Source organism: Staurois parvus, unplaced genomic scaffold, assembly GCF_062004578.1.
Source record: "Staurois parvus isolate SC_StPar_1 unplaced genomic scaffold, SC_StPar_1.0 ptg000064l, whole genome shotgun sequence".
Classification (NCBI taxonomy): Eukaryota; Metazoa; Chordata; class Amphibia; order Anura; family Ranidae; genus Staurois; species Staurois parvus.
The window spans coordinates 5,089,214-5,111,670 of NW_028317860.1; the positions used below are offsets into that span (position 1 = coordinate 5,089,214).

The window sequence follows — 22,457 nt, forward strand, 5'->3', positions numbered from 1 at the left end:
CATGCTGAAGTGCACAGTGCACAGAAGTCACCAACTGTCTGCAGAGTCAATAGCTAAAGACCTCCAAATTTCATGTGGCCTTCAGATTAGCACAACAGTGCGTAGACAGCTTCATGGAATGGGTTTCCATAGCCAAGCAGATGCATCCAAGCCTTACATCCCCAAGTGCAGTGCAAAGCGTCAGATGCAGTGGTGTAAAGCATGCCGCCACTGGACTCTAGATCAGTGGAGACGTGTTCTCTGGAGTGACAAATCACACTTCTCTGTCTGGCAATTTGATGGAAGTGTCTAGGTTTGGCAGTTGCCAGGAGAATGGTACTTTCCTGACTGCATTGTGCCAAGTGTGAAGTTTGGTAGAGGGGAGATTATGGTGGAGGGTTGTTTTATAGGGGATGGCTTGGCCCCTTAGTTCCAGTGAAGGGAACTCTTAAGGCGTCAGCATACCAAGACATTTTGGACAATTTCATGCTCCTAACTTTGTGGGAACAGTTTGGGAATAGCCCTTCAGCCTTTACAACCACTTTAACTCCTATTGGTGGGTGGTTATATGTTTTCTTCATGGTCTGTATGTAGGAACATAGCCACCCTCTCTTTATCACTCACCAGCTGAACTATGGACGATGAGATCTGTAGTGTTCATAGAGCAGTGCACATGACTGCAACTAACCTGTACTACTCATTCTAAACAAACAGAAGTGAGGGGTAAAGGACATTACAAGGAGGCAGAAAAGAAAATATTTTTTTGGAGAATAATGATATTATTTGAACATTTGTTCCAATGTCTTGTATTCTGCTGATGGCAGGTAGCAGGACATGTCCCTTTGCATGTTTTTCAACTAGCTGCTCCTTTCCAGGGACGTGCAGGATTTCCGAGCCGGCTGTCTTTTCCTCTGAACATATGTTTCTGGTGATGTTGTCACCTATTTATTATAAGTGTCAGAAGAGGTATGCCATATAAGTGGTTTCAGCACCTTCTTGGTAATATGGTGGCGAGCTCTGAATGTGTTAATGGTCTGATACACCCTGAAAGAACTTGGGTAGAGTACAAGATAACAAACTGATAATTCACTTGTATCAGCCATGAGGGAGGGCCTAGAGCTTCTGTGTGATTTATGAGCCCCGGGATTAAACTTCCACTTCAATTACACATCACAAACAAGATGCACTTGGAGCTATATTTGTGAGATGTCAGCTAAAATGGAATTATATTTTTCTGATGACAACCAGAAGCACTCAGCATCCCATTTTTGCTTCTGTTGCTGTTTATCAAGTGTGAATATAAAATCCAGTTTCTACTTGTGTTGTTTAGGCTACAGGATATGCCCTTATGGGTATAGCAAATGCGAGAGGAAGCACGGCATAAATATGGGATTACCTAGCAGCACATCATTGTAATGTACAGCTTTTTAAATAGGGCTCTCACCATACTTTGCTGGGCTGTCACTTCAATGTGCAGGATGAGAGCCATGTGAAGAAATGACAGTTATAATTCTGGAGTCTCATTTTTCTTCATTCTGGTCACACAAGCAATATAGACACCGTAATAATAAGCCACCAAGCTGATAATTCTGTGGCAGAGTAAATGGTCTATTTTGACTCATTTACAGAAAAGTGACATTTCAGATTCTACCTTTGCTCCATTAGGCCCTGGCAAAAGCAGTGTTATTGGCCTCTATATTTAGTATAGAATGTAAGAGCATGGCTAGAAGCAGTAGTTAGAATTGCCCCCCATGGCCCCCCAAATAATATAAGGGGGATGGATAGCTGCTAAGAAACCTTTTAACCCCTGAGGCATATGTTCCAATGTACCATCTCAGCACGCCGTTTCAGCACTTAGGTAATACTTTTAAAACTGCTTGTCTCCTTCTAAATTGCATAGACCTGAAATAATGGTAATTACTGGTTTATGTGTTTTAGCAGTATAAAGGCACAAATGATTCAATAGAGGTTAAACGTTATGATATACGATGCTTGGAAATCAGCATAAATTTCAGCAATAGACACAGATCAATTAGGTGTATTTGGTAGGCAAAGCATAGCAGTGTGTTATTCAAAGTATAGGGCCTTGTTTACACGGGGCGTTCTAAAGCATAGGCCTGTGGAGAGCCGCATTTACCCGAACAGATGTCAGACTGGGAACTGTATCTTTGTCTGTGCACATCAATAGGATTGCCTGCATGAGGATGAACAGAACACCTTTGCACCCCCATGTGTACCCCATGTGAACAAGGCCTAAAGCTGCCCATACATATAGAGTTTTGTTTTGTGTAGCCAAAGGACTTAAATACACCAAAAAGGAGGTAGATGGAAGTAGCTCCTCCACTGGGACATTGTATTCTGATAGCAGCACTCTCAGCTGTCAGAATGCATTGATCAGTTGCTGTAGATCAGGGGTGTCCAACCCTCGGCCCAGGGCTGCATGCAGCCCCAGAGAGTTTAGCATGTAGCCTGGGGCCCGTCTGGAGGGACGTTAGGGATGCTGTGCAAGCACAGCAGCCACAGTGGCCGACACAAAAAAAACATCTGTAGGGATGCTGGGGCAAACATAGCAGGATAAATTGACAAGCCAGGGAAAAAGCATGGCTGGAGGGATGCCAGGGCTGCCAAGTTTGCATTAGCAATCGTTTGCAATAGCAGTCTGCAGCAGGAAATGCAGGGGCACCAGGTAAGTAAATATACAGTGGGGATCGAAAGTTTGGGCACCCCAGCTAAAAATTTGTATTAATGTGCATAAAGAAGCCAAGGAAAGATGGAAAAATCTCTAAAAGGCATCAAATTACAGATTAGACATTCTTATAATATGTCAACAAAAGTTAGATTTGATTTCCATCATTTACACTTTCAAAATAACAGAAAACAAAAAAATGGCGTCTGCAAAAGTTTGGGCACCCTGCAGAATTTATAGCATGCACTGCCCCCTTTGCCAAGCTGAGACCTGCCAGTGTCATGGATTGTTCTCAATCATCGTCTGAGAAGACCAGGTGATGTCAATCTCAAAGGTTTTAAATGCCCAGACTCATCTGACCTTGCCCCAACAATCAGCACCATGGGTTCTTCTAAGCAGTTGTCTAGAAAACTGAAACTGAAAATAGTTGACGCTCACAAAGCTGGAGAAGGCTATAAGAAGATAGCAAAGAGTTATCAGATGTCAATATCCTCTGTTCGGAATGTAATTAAGAAATGGCAGTCATCAGGAACAGTGGAAGTTAAAGCAACATCTGGAAGACCAAGAAAAATATCAGACAGAACAGCTCGCAGGATTGTGAGAAAAACAATTCAAAACCCACGTTTGACTGCACGATCCCTCCAGAAAGATCTAGCAGACACTGGAGTTGTGGTACACTATTCCACTATAAAGAGATACTTGTACAAATATGGTCTTCATGGAAGAGTCATCAGAAGAAAACCTCTTCTACGTCATCACCACAAAAATCATTGTTTGATCTTTGCAAATGAACATATAGACAAGCCTGATGCATTTTGGAAACAAGTTCTGTGGACCGATGAGGTTAAAATTGAACTTTTTGGCCGGAATGAGCAAAGGTACGTTTGGAGAAGAAGGGGCACAGAATTTAATGAAAAGAACCTCTGTCCAACTGTTAAGCATGGGGTTGGATCAATCATGCTTTGGGGTTGTGTTGCAGCCAGTGGCACAGGGAACATCTCACGAGTAGAAGGAAAAATGGATTCAATAAAATTTCAGCAAATTTTGAATGGTAACTTGATGCCATCTGTGAAAAAGCTGAAGTTAAAGAGAGGATGGCTTCTACAAATGAATAATGATCCTAAACACACCTCTAAATCCATGGGGGATTACATCAAGAGGCGTAAACTGAAGGTTTTGCCATGGCCTTCACAATCTCCTGACCTCAACATAATTGAAAATCTATGGATAGACCTTAAAAGAGCAGTGCGTGACAGACAGCCCAAAAATCTCAAAGAACTGGAAGACTTTTGTAAGGAAGAATGGGCAAAGATACCTCAAACAAGAATTGAAAGACTCTTGGCTGGCTACAAAAAGCGTTTACAAGCTGTGATACTTGCCAAAGGGGGCAGTACAAAATATTAACTCTGCAGGGTGCCCAAACTTTTGCAGACGCCATTTTTTTGTTTTCTGTTATTTTGAAATTGTAAATGATGGAAATACAATCTAACTTTTGTTGACATATTATAAGAATGTCTAATCTGTAATTTGATGCCTTTTGGAGATTTTTCCATCTTTCCTTGGCTTCTTTATGCACATTAATACAAATTTTTAGCTGGGGTGCCCAAACTTTCGATCCCCACTGTATGGTCAGATTTAGGAGGGTGCTGGGGTGGGCTTCATAGGGTTGCCATCTCATCCCTCTAAAACCGAACACAATATTAATTACACAGGTTCTGTAGCTGATTAAACTCACTTCGTGCCTTATCTGCATTCAATTATCCTCAGAACCTGTGTAATTAATATGTGTTTGGTTTTAAAAGAATGACGTGGCAACCCTAGGGCTTTGCCTCTCCGGATTTCAGTTGTGCTCCCCAAAGACCCCTGTCCACAACCTTCCCATACAACACATACATAGGCTACATTCACACCGGCGATTGGAGCTGGTGCAAATTGTAGCAGCAGTTCCTCCTTCGGTTCTCAGTGAGTAGGTATGGCCATCAAGCCCATTCACTATAATGACAGGTCACTGGTGGACATACCTATTTTTGCTATCTACACAGCCAGTAATTACCTGCAGTAATCACTGCCAGAGGCACTTTGCAGTGGCCGCACCTACCCACTGAGAGCTGCAGGAGGAACTGTTCATCAGTTATCCTTATTATTAATGTATTTTATATGTGGCCCAAGATGATTTCTCTTTTTCCAGTGTGGCCCAGGAAGTTCAAATTGATGATTGGCCGCAGCTGTTGATTTAAGAAAGTTTTCCACATATTTCTTCAATGTCTAACAACACAAAAGAGAAATTCCCAGCTCTAACTTGCCAGCCAGCCTGCCAACAAACCGAATGAACCTGTCTAAAAGTATGCGATGAAAACGGGCTCTGTAGCTTACGCATGCATTTGCAAATGTGTGATAACTAAACCCCTTTTTGGGTGAAACATACGTTGGATCGTCATACATCGCTTCCTGGTCCAGGAATAGTGAGGCTTGAAGGGAATAGCAAGGCTTGAAGTGCAAAGCAGCCTTCTTTAAAAACATATGTGCCTGAAACACTGGTGCTGGTTTACAAGCACCTGTACAAGTGAGCGAAATATTTTTGTCTATGTACGGTAATTTTAATCCCTATTAAAGTACTACACTTAGATAAGCTATTCACTTGTCTGATTCATTGATTGGCCAGCTGCATTCCCGTTGGAGGAATATCTAAAACCAATTTAAAGTATATTACTGGAAAACCTATTGGAATCCCTTATATCTGGCTATAATCCATGGAGATTTGGAGATGTAGAGGGAAAAACATGGAGAATTCAAAAAGAAAGTGTGGTTTCCTATATAACCAAAGGTTTATTTGACCACCATAACTGGGGTCAAAGGATCTGGTGAGTGAGTCATCTACACTAAACGATTCATGGTTTACCATACCATAATATATTGTGAATGGTTGCTAAGGGCTTTGGCAGGTTTCACATCAGTATTGAACTTTGCATTGTCTTGTTAAAACAGAATGAAACCCAAAAACAAAAATGTAATACCGTATATTGCAGCTTACCAATTCTTAGACGTGGCAGCTGCATTTGTTTTCTTTTTCAGGCTTTTTTCCCCCTTTATTTTCACCTGGTGATCCAGCCAGTAAGTCTGTAATTTTTTTAAGACCGGTCCAGCAAAAGTGAAAGAGGGTTGAGACAAACCACTAAAAGTTACATCCGCACAGACATTTTGGCCCGGTGCATATGGCTGTTTTTGACACTTGTAAGTGGCTAGCTGTGGCTGCTGAGCTTATACACTTTAATGACAGGTTGCTGGAAGCCGTTGCTATTTGTGGCTGTTTGTACAGCCAGCGATTACTTGCTGTGATCACTGCTGGATGCACTTTGTTGAAGAAAACCTTTCTTTATAGAAACATGGAGTCTGTCTTCTCATTTATCAAATGCTAGTTATCTGGCTATCACACTTCAGCATTTTAAAGAGTAACTCCATTTTTGTTGAGAATAAAATGATCCCCTCTGGGTTATCAGTGTGCATTTCAGGGATTTTAGTGAACTAGATTTTATTTGCAAGTACAAGCCACAACCAGCGGTCTCCTTACCGCAGCTGGTTTCACCGGCCATCCTCTTTCCCCGGCGGTGGCATCTCAAGTGTAGTCTTCTGGGATCTGTCATATGTCCCAGAAGACAACGGGAAGGGAGGACAACTTCCGCTTCTGATCGCCTAAGCAATTGCAGCAGAAGTGGGAGCGGGTACCTTTCAAAATCGGGTACCCACTTCACCCATGCTCCCCAAGGTGCCAATCCTTAACCACTTGCTAAGCCTGCTATAGCGAATGATGGCTACAGTGCGGTTATCCAGTTCTGGGAGGACGTCATATGACAGCAGATCATGGAGTAAATACAGTTGCTGGTTATCGGCAGCACTTTCCTCACTCTGTCACAGCATGAGGAAAGTACTGCCGATAACCGGTAGCCAACACAGAGCAGATCGGCACTTATCATTAGGGCACTGATGATCAGTACCCTGATGTTCAGTGCCCTGCAGTGCCACCCATCAGTGCTGCCCAGCAGTTGTGCCCATCAATGTCCAGCAATGCCGCCAGTCAGTGCTGTTCAGTGCCGTCAGTCAGTGCCCACCAGTGCCGCCTATCAGTGCCCATCAGTGCTGCCTATCAGTGCTCATCATTGCTTCATATCAGTGCAGCAGCATCACCAGTGCCTCCTCATCAATGACTACCAGTGCCGCCTCATCAGTGTCACCTCATCAGTGCAACCTATCAGTGCTGCCTATCCGTGCCACCTCATCAGTGCCCATCAGTGCTGCCTATCAGTGCAGCCTCATCAACGCACATCAGTGAAGGAGAAAAATTACCTGTTTGCAAAATTTTATAATAAAAACAAAGAAAAACTTTTTTTTTTTCAATTTTTTTTTTTTTGCTATTTTTTTGTTTATAGTGCAAAAAATAAAACCCCCAGTGGCAATTAACTACTTGCCGACCGCAGATAGCAGAATGATAGCTACACTGCGGCCGGCCAGTTCTTGGTGAGCGTCATATGACGTCTTCCCAAAATGCGCTCTCCTGCACACCCCCGAGGGCGTGCACCTGGCGATCTCCGTCATCGCTGTATCCTACGGACACAGCTGATCACGTGATGTGGTAAAAGGCCAATCAAAACGGCCTTTTACCACGTGATCAGCTGTGTCCAGTGACACACTGATCTCCGGGAAATGCGATTGCTGGTTCTCAGATGCACTTTCCTCAGATCGTGAGGAAAGTACTGCCGAGAACTGGCAGTTGTCAGAGCAGGGATCGGCACCGATAATCAGTGGCCTGATGATCGGTGCCCAGCAGTGCCACCCACAAGTTCCACCCACCTGTGCCCAGCAGTGCGCCCACTAGCTCCGCTCACCTGTGCCCAGCAGTTCACCCACCTGTGCCACCCAGCAGTGCCACCTACCTGTGCCCACCAGTGCCACCTACCTGTGCCCACCAGTGTCACCCATCTGTGCCTACCAGTGCCACCCACCAGTGCCCATCAGTGCAGCCCAGCAGTGCTGCCAGTCAGTGCCCAGTGGTTGTGCCAGTCAGTGCCCAGCAGTGTCGCCAGTCAGTGCCCAGCAGTGATGCCAGTTAGTGCCACCTATCAATGCTATTAGTACCCATCATCAGTGTCGCCTATCAGTGCCGCCTATCCGTGACACCTCATTAGTGCTGCCTATCAGTGCCGCCTATCCGTGCCACCTTATTAGTATTAGTGCTGCCTATCAGTGCCCTTCAGTGCTGCCTATCAGTACCCATCAGTGCCGCCTATCAGTGCCCATCAGTGCTGCCTCATCAACGCACATCAGTGAAGGAGAAAAATTACCTGTTTGAAAAATGTTATAATAGAAACAAAGAAACTTTTTTTTTTTCAAATTTTTTGCACTTTTTTTGTTTATAGCGCCCAGTAAAGCACCCAGCGGTGATTAAATACCACCAAAAGAAAGCTCTATTTGTGAGAAAAAAATGATAAAAAATTCATATTGGTATAATCTTGCATGACTGCGCAATTGCCAATCAAAGTGCGACAGCGCTGAAATCTGAAAATTGGCCTGGTAAAGAAGGGGGTATAAGTGCCCGGTAGGCAAGTGGTTAGATACCACCAAGAGAAAGCTCTGTGTAAAAAAAGTATAACAATTTCATATGGGTACAGTGTTGCATGACCGCACAATTGTCATTCAACATGCTACAGCACTGACAGCTGGCCTGGGCACAAAGGGGGTAAAAGTGCCCAGAAGGCAAGTGGTTAAAATAGGAGCAGGGGATGAGGCCTTGAAGCGGAACTTCCCCTTTTGGGCAGAGCTCCGCTTTAACTTTGTTTAATGGTCACAGAAAATTTCGTGGTAGGTTTTTTCTCAAGTTGTTCCCACTTACAAATGACTGATTTAAAAACACTAAACTTAAATAAGAACTCTAAGGTGCCCACAAAAAATGATCAATCAGTAAACTGACCTACATGAAACATTAAACAGTTAGGGCTCGTTTACACCATGGTGCAGAGACGTCAGTTTTTCTGCACGGGTTCTGCAAGGGCACAACATCAATTATTCTCTATGTGCTCTGTTCACACCATAACACTAGAATCACATGCAGAATTTTTCTGCGCAGGAATCTGCAACGTGTATAAAACTCATTGAAGCTTGAATGAAAACTGATGTAAACTGATGTCTCTGCAAGTGATATCTATGCGTCAGTTTCCATCAGTTTTTCTGCACATATGGAGTGAACGCGGCCTTAGTTAGTCTGTTAAAAACCCCACCGTTCAGGAGAAAAATCAGGTAGAAAATTCATGACGTTATCACTGATTAAATAAATAGCAGCTTCAGCCGAGCCAAGGAGGAGGTGTAAATGCAAGGAGAGGAGACCTCATATCCTCCACTCTCACTCTAAACTCATTACAAACTACAGTTCCCATCAAGCAAAGGGAACTGTAGTGAATGTGGGCGGGTACACTGAGCCCGCAAATATTGCCTGTGGGAAGATCAGACCACTAGTCTCAGACTCACAGACTCACCCACTACAGCAAGCAGGGACTGCATCACTGTACAAAGAACTACAGCGGGATGTGACAAGACTGGTGGCAGGTGGAATACAAGGAATAGCGGCCACCGGTCTTACAAAACCAAAGACTGAGATAAATAACCCTATAATTTAAAAAATGCATCTGCTATATCTCAGAAACTACAGAGCCAACCTGAAAATAGGCTACATATTTTAGGAAGGTAGGAAAGCAGCATTAAAAGTAAGTAAAGGACTAATTTTCATTTTGGCTTATCCGCCTATTGGACCTTGCGGTCCGTGCCGAGATGCGGTTGGCGGGGTCACTTAAGTGAGATTCAGTTGAGGAACCACCCTACTGTTGCTTTCTATTGTCCCCGTCTCCCAATACCCCCTCTTCTCTCTCTTCTCCTCTTCTCCTTCTTTTCGACAGCCATGATGACAACAACAGCACCAGTCTGCCTCAAGTGATGCACAGTGAAGCGTCCAAGGGGAGAATAGTCAGAGAAGATCTCAAGACACATGAGCTTGCCAGAGACCAGGTCCATAATGGCAGTGTCACCAGACCTGGGGATTTCTTCCAGATTCTTACCAGAACGACGATTGATCTTCTTCGTCAGCTCAGCAAACTATGCACTGATTTGCATGTTCATGGGGGAAATACGTATTTGATCCCCTATCATTCAACAGGATTTCTGGCTACCAGGTGTCTTTCATACAGGTAGAGATTAGAAGCAGTCTCTTAAAGGGAGTGCTGCTAATCTCATTTTGTTACCTGATTAAAAGACACCTGTCCATAGTGCATAATTTGTTAGACATGCATTTATTTTGCATTTTGTGTTGCTATTTTGTCTCTCAGTGTTACAATACACCTACCATTCGATTTTTAGACTGATCATTTTTTTGTGAGTGGGCAAACATTCAAAATCAGCAGGGGATAAAATACTTATTTCCTTCACTGTAAGAATAGTATGGCAATCCAGCACAGGCACTGATCTGTCCTGGGTGGTTCAGGATAATATGTGTAGTGCACCCACCACCTTCCAATGGTGGGTTGTTCTTACTATCACCAGCAACATCACTACAATGGATATCTATTTTTGAAATGTTCTTTACATTGAAACAAGTGTTGTCATCGGCAAAGCCTTGCTCGAAGCTTCATGGTGTATTTTAACAGACTTGAGTTCAGTTGTTGCATTGACTGCAGTAAAAGTGGTAGCCTCCATACTTGGCTTCAGGATACCAGTTTCAGCATGACTTACTGGTACTGTACCAATACCACCAATCTTGTACACATCCTGCAGAAGCAGACAAGGAGGCTTGTCACTAGGGCAGCTAGATTGTAGAATGCAGTTAAAAGCTTCCAGTAGTGTGACTCCATCGCCTTTTCCCACCTTGATGCTCCATCCCTTGAACCACATGGCATATTGCTTCTGTGTTCAAGCATTTTGAACAGTATCTGGGTTTTAACCATTTTTTTTATGTAAGTGTTGACTTCCTTTGCAATTTGCTTGTAGCTCTTCTGACTGTATGGTGACTCAATGAAATCCATTTTGTTAGCACCATCAATAAGCTGTTTCACTCCCAGAGTGTAGACCAAAGAGTATGTTACAAGTTTCTCAATTCTCTGAAAGATCAACTTCGAACTTGTCGACACCAGCAGCAACAATAAGCGCAGCACAGTCAGACATGTGCCAGTGATCATGTGCTTGATGAAATCTCTGTAGCCAGGTGCATCATTAAAGGATAAGTTCACCTTTGGGAACATATTATACGTTCCACCCATTTTTAGGGTGGAAAATGTAACATGTTTCTAAAGCTGCAGCCGCCGCCCACCGCCCCCTCCCCGACAGATAATGTGGGAAGAAGTCTCCCCATGTTATCTTGTCAAATTTGAAAACAGCCTGCATGCCGCATCATTCAATCATGGACTTCCGTGAATGAATGAACTGCAAGTCCCGACAGCCTTAGCAGCTGTCGGTTTGTAGTTTTCAATGAACTACCATGGCGTTGTGAAGTTTCGTAGGTCATTGAAGCTTCCTGTCCGAATATCTGCTTGATCGTACATCTTGTAGGGCAAGCAGATATTCTGACAGGTCTGCAGGAGACCTGCATAGCATCAGTGATCTACTGATCGGTGGTGCAATGCTTTCTAGGCTCCTGTAGACAATAATAATAAATGCACGCTTTTTTACCTGCAAAAAAAAGTGCATTTATTTTGTCTAAATGATGAACTTATCCTTTAATTGTGACATAGTACTTGCTAGTCTCAAATTTCTACAGGAAAATGTCGAGGGTAATATCTCGTTCATGCTCAGCCATCAGTTTGTCCAAGGCCAAAGCATATTGGGAAAAGAAGAGTGATCCAAAATTCCAGTAGAGAGGTGTAAGAAACTCATTGAAGGTCACTGTAAGCGATTGATTTCAGTTATTTTTTCCAAGGGGTGTGCTACCAAATATTAAATTGAGGGTGCCAATAATTTTGTCCAGTCCTATTTTGGAGTTTTGCGTGGAATGTGTCAGATTTGGCTATTTGTTTCTCCATTTTTTTGTGTAATACCAACAAAAGAAATAAACATGAGAATACCTAAACATTCGTAATTGCAACAATTTTCTGGGCGAAGTACATTATCAGAAATGCAGGGGTGGCAATATTTTTGACCATGACTATATATGCTATATTATTTTTTTATTTGCTATTTTTTCCCAAGAAAGTGGAGTTACTCTTTATGTTTTTAATACCAAAACAAGTAAGCAGATAAGGACTTGTAACTTTTTCTCTGATTTTTCTTATCTGCATAGTTATTTCAGGTCTGTGACTCAGAAATGATTGAAGTTAGTGAGTGGACATAATAGCCAGGCAACTAGCATCTACAGAAATAGGTCAGCAATAACAGCCCCTTTACAGCACACCCAAGCAGGAAAACAGCAATTATGTCTAAACATTAGTGTGTATTGATGAACTAGGGTTGCTTAGTCCCTTAGCATGTTAAAACAGAGCCAGGTTTTCATCATTAGGCTGCATTCACACCTGGGAAGAGCAATTTAATGGTGTTTTTGCAAGCGTATGTGCGTTTTAGTTTTAGCCAACGTAAAGCACTAAGGGGAGGAGACCAGTTTTTACAGGCTAACAAATGCCTGAAAAACATTTGAAAAAACACTTGAAAGTGTTTACAGGCATTCCCTTTGTAGCACTACCCCCTTAAGAGTTGCTAGAGATTTGAGTCCTCCTATAGTACTGCACAGCCAGGCAATATGCATTCCTCACAGACTTGCACCCAGGCGACAGTAAATAGTCCTTGAGCTTGTTTTGTTTTGGATTTTATTAGGGGATAAATAACGTGGATGGGGTAAGGGGTATAAGGGATGCCCAAGGGAACTGCAACTGACAACTTCCTGGAACTATGTACGAGGTTTTGCTGAGCAAAACCTCTTTTTGAAGAGCTCTCCAGCCTCTCCTGGTGTACCACCCCAGACCCCAGATAATCATCCTGAATCCAGCTGTCTGAAGGAATCCCTGGGCAAGGGGATCCAGTACCTGCCACTTTTAGGATGAACAGTTCTGGGTAAGGATCTAATTAGGTTCTCCACCAGAGTGTTCCTTTCCCCTTTAACTGGCCCAGGGGGTATAGGATTACTCACTCAGACTTGTCCCTATGAGTTAGTGGGTTGGAAGCTACTGTCAGGCCCTCCGCTGAGATGGCTTCTTCCCTGCTACACAGGTGGTCCTCGCTCTGGGGGGCTGATGAGGTCTGAGCTTTCCTCCTTTCCAGCATCACTGCCATAACAGCCCACCGCTCCTTCCCAACTGGGCCCCCTCCTAGGCTCCTGCCCCTCAGTCTTCTCAGTCCATCTTCCACCCAAACTCTCCTGCTGTTGAGCAGGCTCTAACATATTCTGGCAACATGCCAAACCTTCTGCTCTGGGAATGGTCAGGGACCCCTAAGTGTGCAGGCCAGCCCCTCTTCACCCCCCCCCCCCACTGCTTTTAGAATCTTCTTCAAGATTCTAGAGCAGGGGGAGGTATCAGGGAACTGACCTGCAGAACCTCTCAGCCCTGACCTAAAATAACCCCTTCTGACTCAGCCCAGGCTGCTACTCAACCTCCTTAGCTGAAAAAACCTGAACTAGCTCCCCTAACTACCTAGGAAGGTGCTACACCTTTGAAATACATGGGGTCAAAAATGCTAGTCGGCCTGAAAACTTGCTCATGTAGCTTTGTTGCGCATCAGGCGTTGAGCTACAGGTGCCTGAGCAATCATTTATGACGAGCCACAGGTTTATTACATGGGAGTTTGTTTGTTGAGCGTTTTGGAGCCCTAAGGGGTCTTTTTATAAATGTTTTTACACAACTCTCACCCAGGATTGGCACATTTTCCAACTGAGTCAAATTAGAAAAATGTGTGAATACTGGGTGACATAGATATTTAGACCCCTGTGACAATAAAATTGTTCCACCTCCAAAGAAAAGTAGCCTAGTGAACTTTTTATAATCTTTTTTAAAGTTTTGTATACCGATCAGCCATAACATTGTAACCACTCACCATGACCCTCAAGGCATGGACTCCTCTAGACCTCTGAAGGTATGCTGTGGTATCTGGCACCAAGCTGTTAATAGCAGATCCTTTTAAATCCTATAAGTTATGAGGTGGGGCCTGCATAGATCAGACTTGTTTTTCCAGCATCTCCTACAGATACTCGATTGGATTGAGATCTGGAGAATTGTGAGGCCAAGCTAACACCTTGAACTTTGTTGCTGTGTTCCTCAAACCATTCTTGAATTCATTAAAGTAGGCCACCTTCTTCCATTGCCCCGTGGTCCAATTCTGATGCTCACGTACCCAATGTAGGCACTTTTGCCTTATGGGCACCCTGACATGTTTGTGGCTAAGTAGCCCCATATACAACAAAAATGTGGTGTGGTGTGTGTTCTGATACCTTTCTATCAAAACCAGTATTAACTTTTTCAGCAACTTAAGCTACAGTAGCTTTTCTATTGGATGAGGCTACACAGACCTTCGCTCCACACTAGCATTAGTGAGCCTTGGCTGCCCATGATCCTGTCGTTGGTTCCTCAGTTTTCCTATGTTGGATCAGTTTTGGTAGGTCCTGACCACTGCAGACTGAGAACATTTTATAAAAGCTACAGTTTTGGCGTTTCTCTGACCCAGTCTTCTAGCCATTACAATTTGGCCCTTGTAAGTCCCTCAAATCCTTATGCTTGCCCATTTGTACTGCTTTCAACACATAAACTTCAGTTATTATTATACATTATTATTTAGGATTTATATAGCGCCAACAGTTTGCGCAGCGCTTTACAAAATGAAGGTAAACATTACATTTACAATAAAATTTGGTACAAGGGGAAACAGAGGGCCCTGCTCGTTAGAGCTTACAATCTAGGAGGAAGGGTTGAGTGATGCAAAGGTAATAGTTGTGGGTGGATGAGCTGATGGAGGAAATAAATGGTGATTTACTAGGTAAAAGCAGGATAGCCTTCTTTAAAGAGAGAGGTTTTTATGGATCCTCTAAAGGTGGATAGATTAGGAGACAGCCAGAAAGATTGGGGTAGGGAGTCCATAGGATGGTGGAAGCTCGGGAGAAGTCCTGGATGTGAGCATGGGAGGAGGTGGCACGGGAACTAGAGAGCAGAAGGTCTTGGAAGGAACGAAGAGAGCAGTTTGGTTGATATTTTGAGACCAGCTTGGTGATGTAGCTGGGGGCAGAGTTGTGGATGGCTTTGTAAGTTGTTAGTATTTTGAATTTTATTCGTTGAGCGAGTGGAAGCCAGTGGAGGGATTGGCAGAGAGGGGTAGCAGACACTGAACGGTTGGTAAGGTGGATGAGCCTGGCAGCAGTATTCATGATGGACTGGAGGGGGGATAGCCTATGTAAATGTAAGCCAAATTCAGTGACAACATGTTCACATGCTGTCTAATATATCCCATCCACTTTCACATGCCATTGCCGCAAGATAATCAATGTTATTCACATTGCCTGTCAGTGTTCATAATGTTATGACTGATCAGTGTGTGTTTTAATAGAATACTACAAAAATGAATAAAGAAAAGGAAAAAAACATGAAAGCTTTTTAGTAAAAAATCATACAAAAAGGAGAAACTGTTAATAAAGACTAATTAGGGTACGCAAAGAGTTAATAAAGGGTTAAATGGGAACTACTTTTATAACAGTACATTTTATTTTCATTTTTACAATTGCAAGTTGTTGTAACCGGTGTGATGTGCAAGTAAAAGGGCAGATTGATCTATATATAAGTAATAAACATAATACATTGTAACAAAAGTGTTACAATGTATTTATGAATGAAGCCTTCAACCATTGTTTGCAAGTTTTAGTCACACAGGAACTACTGTCTCTGCCCCTGATTTCAGAGAAAGACAGTTTGACACTTTGGGCTCGTTCACACTAGGCTGTTTTGCCAACGCTTGCCAAACGCCCCTATAGCGTTTGGCAAGCGTTGGTCCGGCGTTTGCGGAGCGTTTTTTAACGCTCGGCAAACGCCGCATGCGCGGTTTAGCGGCGGTTGCTAGGCGTTTGCCGAGCGTTAATAACGCCCCACAAACGCCTATAATGCAGTTTGAATGGTGTTACCGCTCCGCAAACGCCCCGCAACCGTGTCGCAACCGCACCGCAAACGCCGGCCAGGCGTTTGCGGAGCGGCACCATAGACGAGAATAGGAGGCTTCAAAGCCTCCTGACTCGTCCAGAGGCGTCCGTTTTGCCGCGACGCAACGCGACGCGACGCAAATGCTGCCGTTAGAACAGCACCATGTGCTGTAATGTGCAGAATTGGCAGAGGCGTTTGGGAAGCGGTAAAAACGCTTCCCAAACGCCTCTCTGCCGCCTGCACACAAGGCTAGTGTGAACGTAGCCTTTGATCTTGAAACCTTTACCAGGACAATGGATGCTGGTGGGAAAGGGGAGGGTGTGGTCCAGTTTATTTTGCAGTGTTCCCAAACTAGACCCTTTGCATAGAAATAAAAAAAAATGGATGGTGGTTACAAAAGCTGGACTGTAATGCCAATCCTTCACTGGTCACATGCTTGTTATGGGTTAAACACTCAGAAAGTACTGAAGCCAGAGAGAACTAGAAGGAAGTCAACAATGACAGTCTGTATGTAATTTAATGTCCGTATGTAATTGCATTAGCGAAACTACAGTCATACATGGGCAGATAAAATATGAGATGTTATATACATGCATACATAGTTCATGAGTCTCATACAAGTAAATGTAAAAAAAATCACATGATGCTTTCAGCCAGTTCAAATATGCAGTGTTCACGTCTATTCCTGTGACAGTGACAAAACGCTATGCACGCAGATAGATAATTGAAAAGAACATTGGATTCCTGCACTTAACAGTGTAGAAAATGTGCTCTCCTTTGTCTCTGCCCTTTCGTATATCGAATGTGTATGAATGTGGCTTGGCCATTGCCTTGTGTCAGTGTTTCATTCAGCCTTAACACTCATCTATATTGTCAGCTTCCCTCCACGACTACAGCACTGAGATATGGAGACCGAGAGCTGATCCCAGCTGAGAACAGACATAAAGCAACAGAGGGAGCACCCATGTGTAAAAACTATGCTCTTCGAAAAAAAATATCCCTGGATGAGCCAGGGACCTATACTCTTGTGAAGCAACAAAAAAAATCAAAAAGCAGGATAGGCAAATTTGTAGCAGAAATAAGTAATAGCCATCAGTTTAACAACTCCATAGCAGAACTGTTATGTAATTCTTAACAATCCGAGAGGCTCTCTCCGTTTTGCTCAAAGCAAGATATGCTTAGTAGATATCTTTATCACACTTCTTCTAATTTTATGTAAAGACTGAGACTGATGTGTTATCTGGAATTCTTGGCACTTGGGGCTTTCTAGATATGGAATGTTAATATAATTTGGAGCACTAAGAAATATACTTAATTACATGTAAAACAATATTTGCCTTCCCCACACTATCTTTAACATACTCAGACCCTGTCAGGCCTCTAAAGAAATAATGAATTCAGTCTCTTGCATAGAAAAGGTGGTATTCATCTACGATAGCACCGGTGCCCTACTTACCCACTGTTCCAGCACTGCAGCCTCTGCCAGTCTGTTTGGAATTTGGCACTTCCAGGAGTGTCAGATTGTTCCTATTAGTCTTTTTTGATACAATTTTCAATTGATATACTGCGGCTTGTTTACATCTGCGGATGAGTGTATTTTAAATCAGGGGTCTCCAAACTTACTAAGCAAAGGGCCAGTTTACTGTCCTTCAGGCTTTAGAAGCGCTGGACTGTGGCCAGTGGGAATAGAAAATGCCCATAATTGGTTTTAATAGTAGAAATCGTGCCCCATTGTTAGAATCAATGGGATGAACAATGCCAATGCTAATGATGTCAGTTGGTGGAATTGTGGCCTATCGTTAATTTCAGTTGGTGTAACGGTGGCCCATCATTGGTGTCAGTTAGTGGAATGGTGCCCCATCATTGGTGTCAATTGGTGGAATGTTGCCCCATCATTGGTGTCAGTTGGCGGATGCTGCCCCATCATTGGTGTCAGTTGGTGGAATGGTGTCTCAGGTGCCAGATAAAGACATGCAAAGGGCCACATCTGGCCCCTAGGCTGCAGTTTTGAGACCACTGTTTTAAATGTTTATATCTGGCTTTGTATTGAAGGCAAAATGGTGGCAGAAATACTTTTTGGATTTCTATTAGAATATAATTTGGATTCTTCTTCTTTTTTCTTGATGTTCTCCATGCATATATGACCATGAAACAGCCTGAGCAGCCCCCCATTAATGTTCTAATATGACAATGAAACAAATTGTGACAAGTTGCAAGCTAAACACTGTTAGAGTGATTTCACAACACCCCCTAAAGAACTAAGAAAAAAATAATATAGCGTAGTACAGTAGTCCTACTGATTAAGTCTGTCCCAACGGGTTTAACGTGTATATGGGTGTAGCCTAGCCAATGACGTTGTCATGCGGCCATTTTGGGTTTGCTGAGTGGTGAGAGACTGGTACATTTTTACTGCCTATTGTGAAGCACCGTTTTTAGCATGATCTGGTGCTTTTTTTTGTTGGCTAGTAAAAGCAATGGGCTAAAAACACTATCAATAAATACAATGAGCTCTATCAGTCCCTTCTTTTTTCTTTTATTTATGTGATAAATGATTGAGCCGCATATGTGGTTGAAGGCAATAAAGGGACCAGGAATGCTAGAATATTCTACATAACCTCCACACAGAGACACATTGTGAAACAAGGCAAAAAGTCAGCTGCAGCATGCCTGCAGGTAGTACTGGTGACTGTCTACTGCTTGCCATTTGTGGGCTTGGACAGTTTAGAACCTCTTTAAGGACATTCACTCTGACCTTCATTTAGGGTTGTTTATTGGAGACGGAGGTGTGATATATGCAAGTTGTTAGTGATCTATACATACCTCTTCATACCTTCTCTTTAAGGAGACCCTGTCTCCAGAATCATATCAACAAAATTTGTTCTAAAAATATTATATGTGCAATATTATTTAATGAATGGTATTTACCTGTAAAACCCTCCCTTGTGTAGATATCCAGAAGCCCTGAAACTGCTACTGGCAGCTGTCATCTTGAATGTGATGACAAACAGCCCTCCTGTGACAATCTGTAGTATTTTCCTTTGCTCTGCCCCTGGTAGCTACATATGAAAGGATATGTAGGGATGTAAAGGGAGGGGCAGAGGTACTGGGGCAGCACAGAGAGTAATTAGATGCTCCAGGAAAAGAAGTGGACTGTCCAGTGCAGGAAGAGAGGGGGCTGTGCTAGGGAATAAAAGTGTTACTAAGTCCAGGACCCTGAATTCACTATATCCGGTCTTACACAGTCCACAGAACATGGAAATGCAATTATTTTAATAAATAGAAACTGCTAAATACCTTTTCTCATCAGCAGTTTGAGAAGTCTTGTGACTTCTATCTGTGTCCAGCAGAGCACTGTCTAAACTTGTAGGAGGAGTTTTCATTCTGCTCTGACTGTCCTATGAGGCTGCATAACCGCTGACCCTCTATATGGACAGTGCTGATCAGTGTAGATCACGTTGCACCCTCCCAAAAAAAACCTCTAGCAATACACACTAAACCGAGCATGAGCAGACTTGCCACTGCTGCTCTAACTTTTTGGCAGATAGATTGGGGACAGCAAAAGAATGGGAGGATCAGACAAGACGGGATCAAACAGTCTTTTTACGCAGTGTGGAGGAATTACCCCTTAGGTTGCACAGTGAGTATAAGAAGCATGCTTTACTGCATATACAGACTGATTTTACTGTTGTGGGTTTAGTAACACTTTAACTCCTTCTGGATTAGTAATTTTTTTTAGTACAAGTTACATTGCATGGGAAAAAAAAACATTATTTATCATAGACAAAAACAGTGCCGCGCATATATCTCTATAACCTCATATATGAATTAAAGCATCCAAATCATGTGATTATGCAACAACGGTGAATACACTGAATACAACTTAAAAGTCCATAATGCGTGCTTGATCCATGCCTTTATAATTTGTTCCCAAACAGGTGCTCTTTATTGCTTATATCCACATATATTCCTATAGGTGCTCCTCCACCAGAGACATACATGTGTACTCTCACCTCCTTTTATGACCCAAATTGCATAGGTCAAATACCGTCTTTCCCTTTTAACCCAGGTAGGTATACTGTGTAGATGACTCCTCTTTCCTCCTCACTCTGCTGCAAACGGTCCCGTCTCCTCTTTATCCCACATATCCTCCGCATATGTAAACAGAAACACTGGCCATAGAGTAGTATATAAATATAGCGTGATTTATTTAAAAAAAAAAAAAACTGCACTCACATTTAAAAGTGTCCTGCTGGGACACCAAAGTTAAAAACCTTGTTATAATGTATTTTCAATGTGCTCAGGTATTTAATCGCCATTGGGTGTTTTAATGTTTGCGCTATAAACAAAAAAAAGAGCAAAAATTTTGAAAAAAAAAGTTTTTCTTTGTTTCTATTATACAATTTTGCAAACATGTCATTTTTCTCCTTCACTGATGTGCGTTGATAAGACTGCACTGATAGGCAGCACTGATGGGCACTGATAGACAGCACTGATGAGGCAGCACTGATATGCAACAATGATGGGTGGCACTGACTGGCAGCACTGCGGGGCATTAATGGGTGGCACTGACTGGCAGCACTGCTGGGCATTGATGGGTGGCACTGACTGGCAGCACTGCTGGGCATTGATGGGTGGCACTGCTGGGCAGCACTGATGGGCACTGGTGGGTGGCACTGCTGGGCACAGGTGGGAGGCACTGGGCACTGATGGGCACTGCTGGGTGGCACTGATGGGCACAGGTGGGTAGCACTGATGGACACAGGTGGGCGGCACTGGTGGGTGGCACTGCTGGGCACTGATCATCAGGGCACTGATGATCGGTGCTGATCCATCCTCTGACAATTGCCGGTTATTGGCAGTACTTTCCTCACACTATGACAGCATGGGAAAGTGCAGTCGATAACCAGCAACTGCCTTTACTGGTGATCTGCTGTGTCATTGGATGCATGTGTATAGGAGCTATGATCGTGGCACATCACTCTGAATGGACAGCACACTTGAGTACACCCCAAGAAAGCCTAAAAATATGTGCATTCATTTGAGGGGTGTTATAGTTATCATTGAACCCTGCCCCCGTTCCAGTCTGCAGTATGTCTCCATATCCCTGCCATGCACATACCACTTGCCACATTTAAATCTATGCAGGTTTCGGAGCAATGGTATCTGCCCACCTGCCTAGCTATTCTACTTCACTGAACAAGGTAGTCAGAGTTCTGACTGACAGCTCACGAGGAGAAGGGGCTTGACAGGCAGTGCACACAGAGCCCACACAGCCCCTGCTCCCTGTCATGCTAAGCTGCCAGATGGAACATCGTTCTGCTGTGCAGTGCTGTCTCCTCATCTCTCCTGTTTACACTGAGTCCAGACCTGCCACCAGCTATTCAGGGCACAGAGAGCGTGGAAACTGTCAGCTTGTGTTGTGAATGATTGTAGCTTTAGGAGAGCACTTTCAATTACAAGAACACAAGTCGACAACACCACACCAGCTACTACACTAGTCTCCCTTGGTAAGTGTAGTAGCTGGTGTGTGTGGTTGTCAGCTTGTGTTATGGTGAATGAAAGCTGTCTTCTTCAGCTGCAATCATTCACAACAACACAAGCTGACACTTTCCACTCTCTCTGTGCCATGAATAGCTGGCAGGAGAGATGAGGAGACAGCAATGTGTCGTTCAGTCTGGCAGCATCTGGGAGCAGGAGCTGTGTGGGCTCATTCTGCACTGCCTGTTAAGCCCCCTCACCTCCTGAGCAGCCAGTCAGAACTCTGACTCCTTTGTTCATTGAGGTTGGATATCTAGGCAGGTAGGCAGGGCTAATTATTGGACACCACTGCACAGCAACTCCTGCATGAATTTAAATGCAGCAAATACTTTGTACACAGGATCTCCTAAGGGTTTACAAGCTTCTTTTCATCTGAGGATCCACTTTATTGTCCTTCGGACTTTAGGGGGGCTGGACTGCAGTCATTAAGCATAGAAAAGGTCTCAACGTCAGTTGAAAAAAACAATACCCCATTTTTGGTGTCATTTTCCCCATTGTTAGTGTCATTGGGAGAAATTGTGCCCCATCGTTTGAGTCATTGGGTAGAATTGTGTTCTTTCATTGGTTTCAGTGGGGGGGAATTATTCCCCATTGTTGATTGGTATCAGTGGAGAAATAGTGCTCCAAGGGCCAGATAAAAGCAAGCAAAGGGCCGCATTTTGGAGACCACTGCTGTATTTCACCTGATGTCAGTCACTTCACTGGATATATGACAGAGTTTACAACCACTTTAAGTGACAGCTGTCTAAGCGGTGATTTTAAATAATTTCTGAGACATTTGTCCTCACTTCCTGTTGTGTCTCCAGGAAAGAGAGTTAAGGAAAATCTACTTAAGGGGAAATAGACAAACCATGATTGTAATAATTTCCTGCTCTATGTGCAAGATAAACTGGAAGGAAACCTGTGATTCTGATCTTATTCCTGCCAGTGCCAGTCAACAGTTTACCCTCTTGCTGCATTATTCATATTTGGTTTTTCTACTTGGCTTACATTTCTGTGTTTTTATATAAGAAGCATTGTACATTTATGTGCAGGTTGAAGAGATAAGGCATACAGTGTCAGTTAGTATGAGGATCTGTGGCGTACGGGCGTATGGCCATTGTGTATAACTGTGTCTA

General features: G+C 43.4%; 1 protein-coding gene and 1 pseudogene across 2 annotated transcripts in view; one reads left to right on the top strand and one right to left on the bottom strand.

Moving 5' to 3' along the window:
* CNMD (chondromodulin) overlaps nt 1-22,457 on the top strand; it is a 159,876-nt gene that overhangs the window by 23,840 nt on the left and 113,579 nt on the right. The window lies entirely within an intron of this gene.
* LOC149469672 (elongation factor 1-alpha 1-like) lies at nt 9,542-21,579 on the bottom strand (annotated as a pseudogene).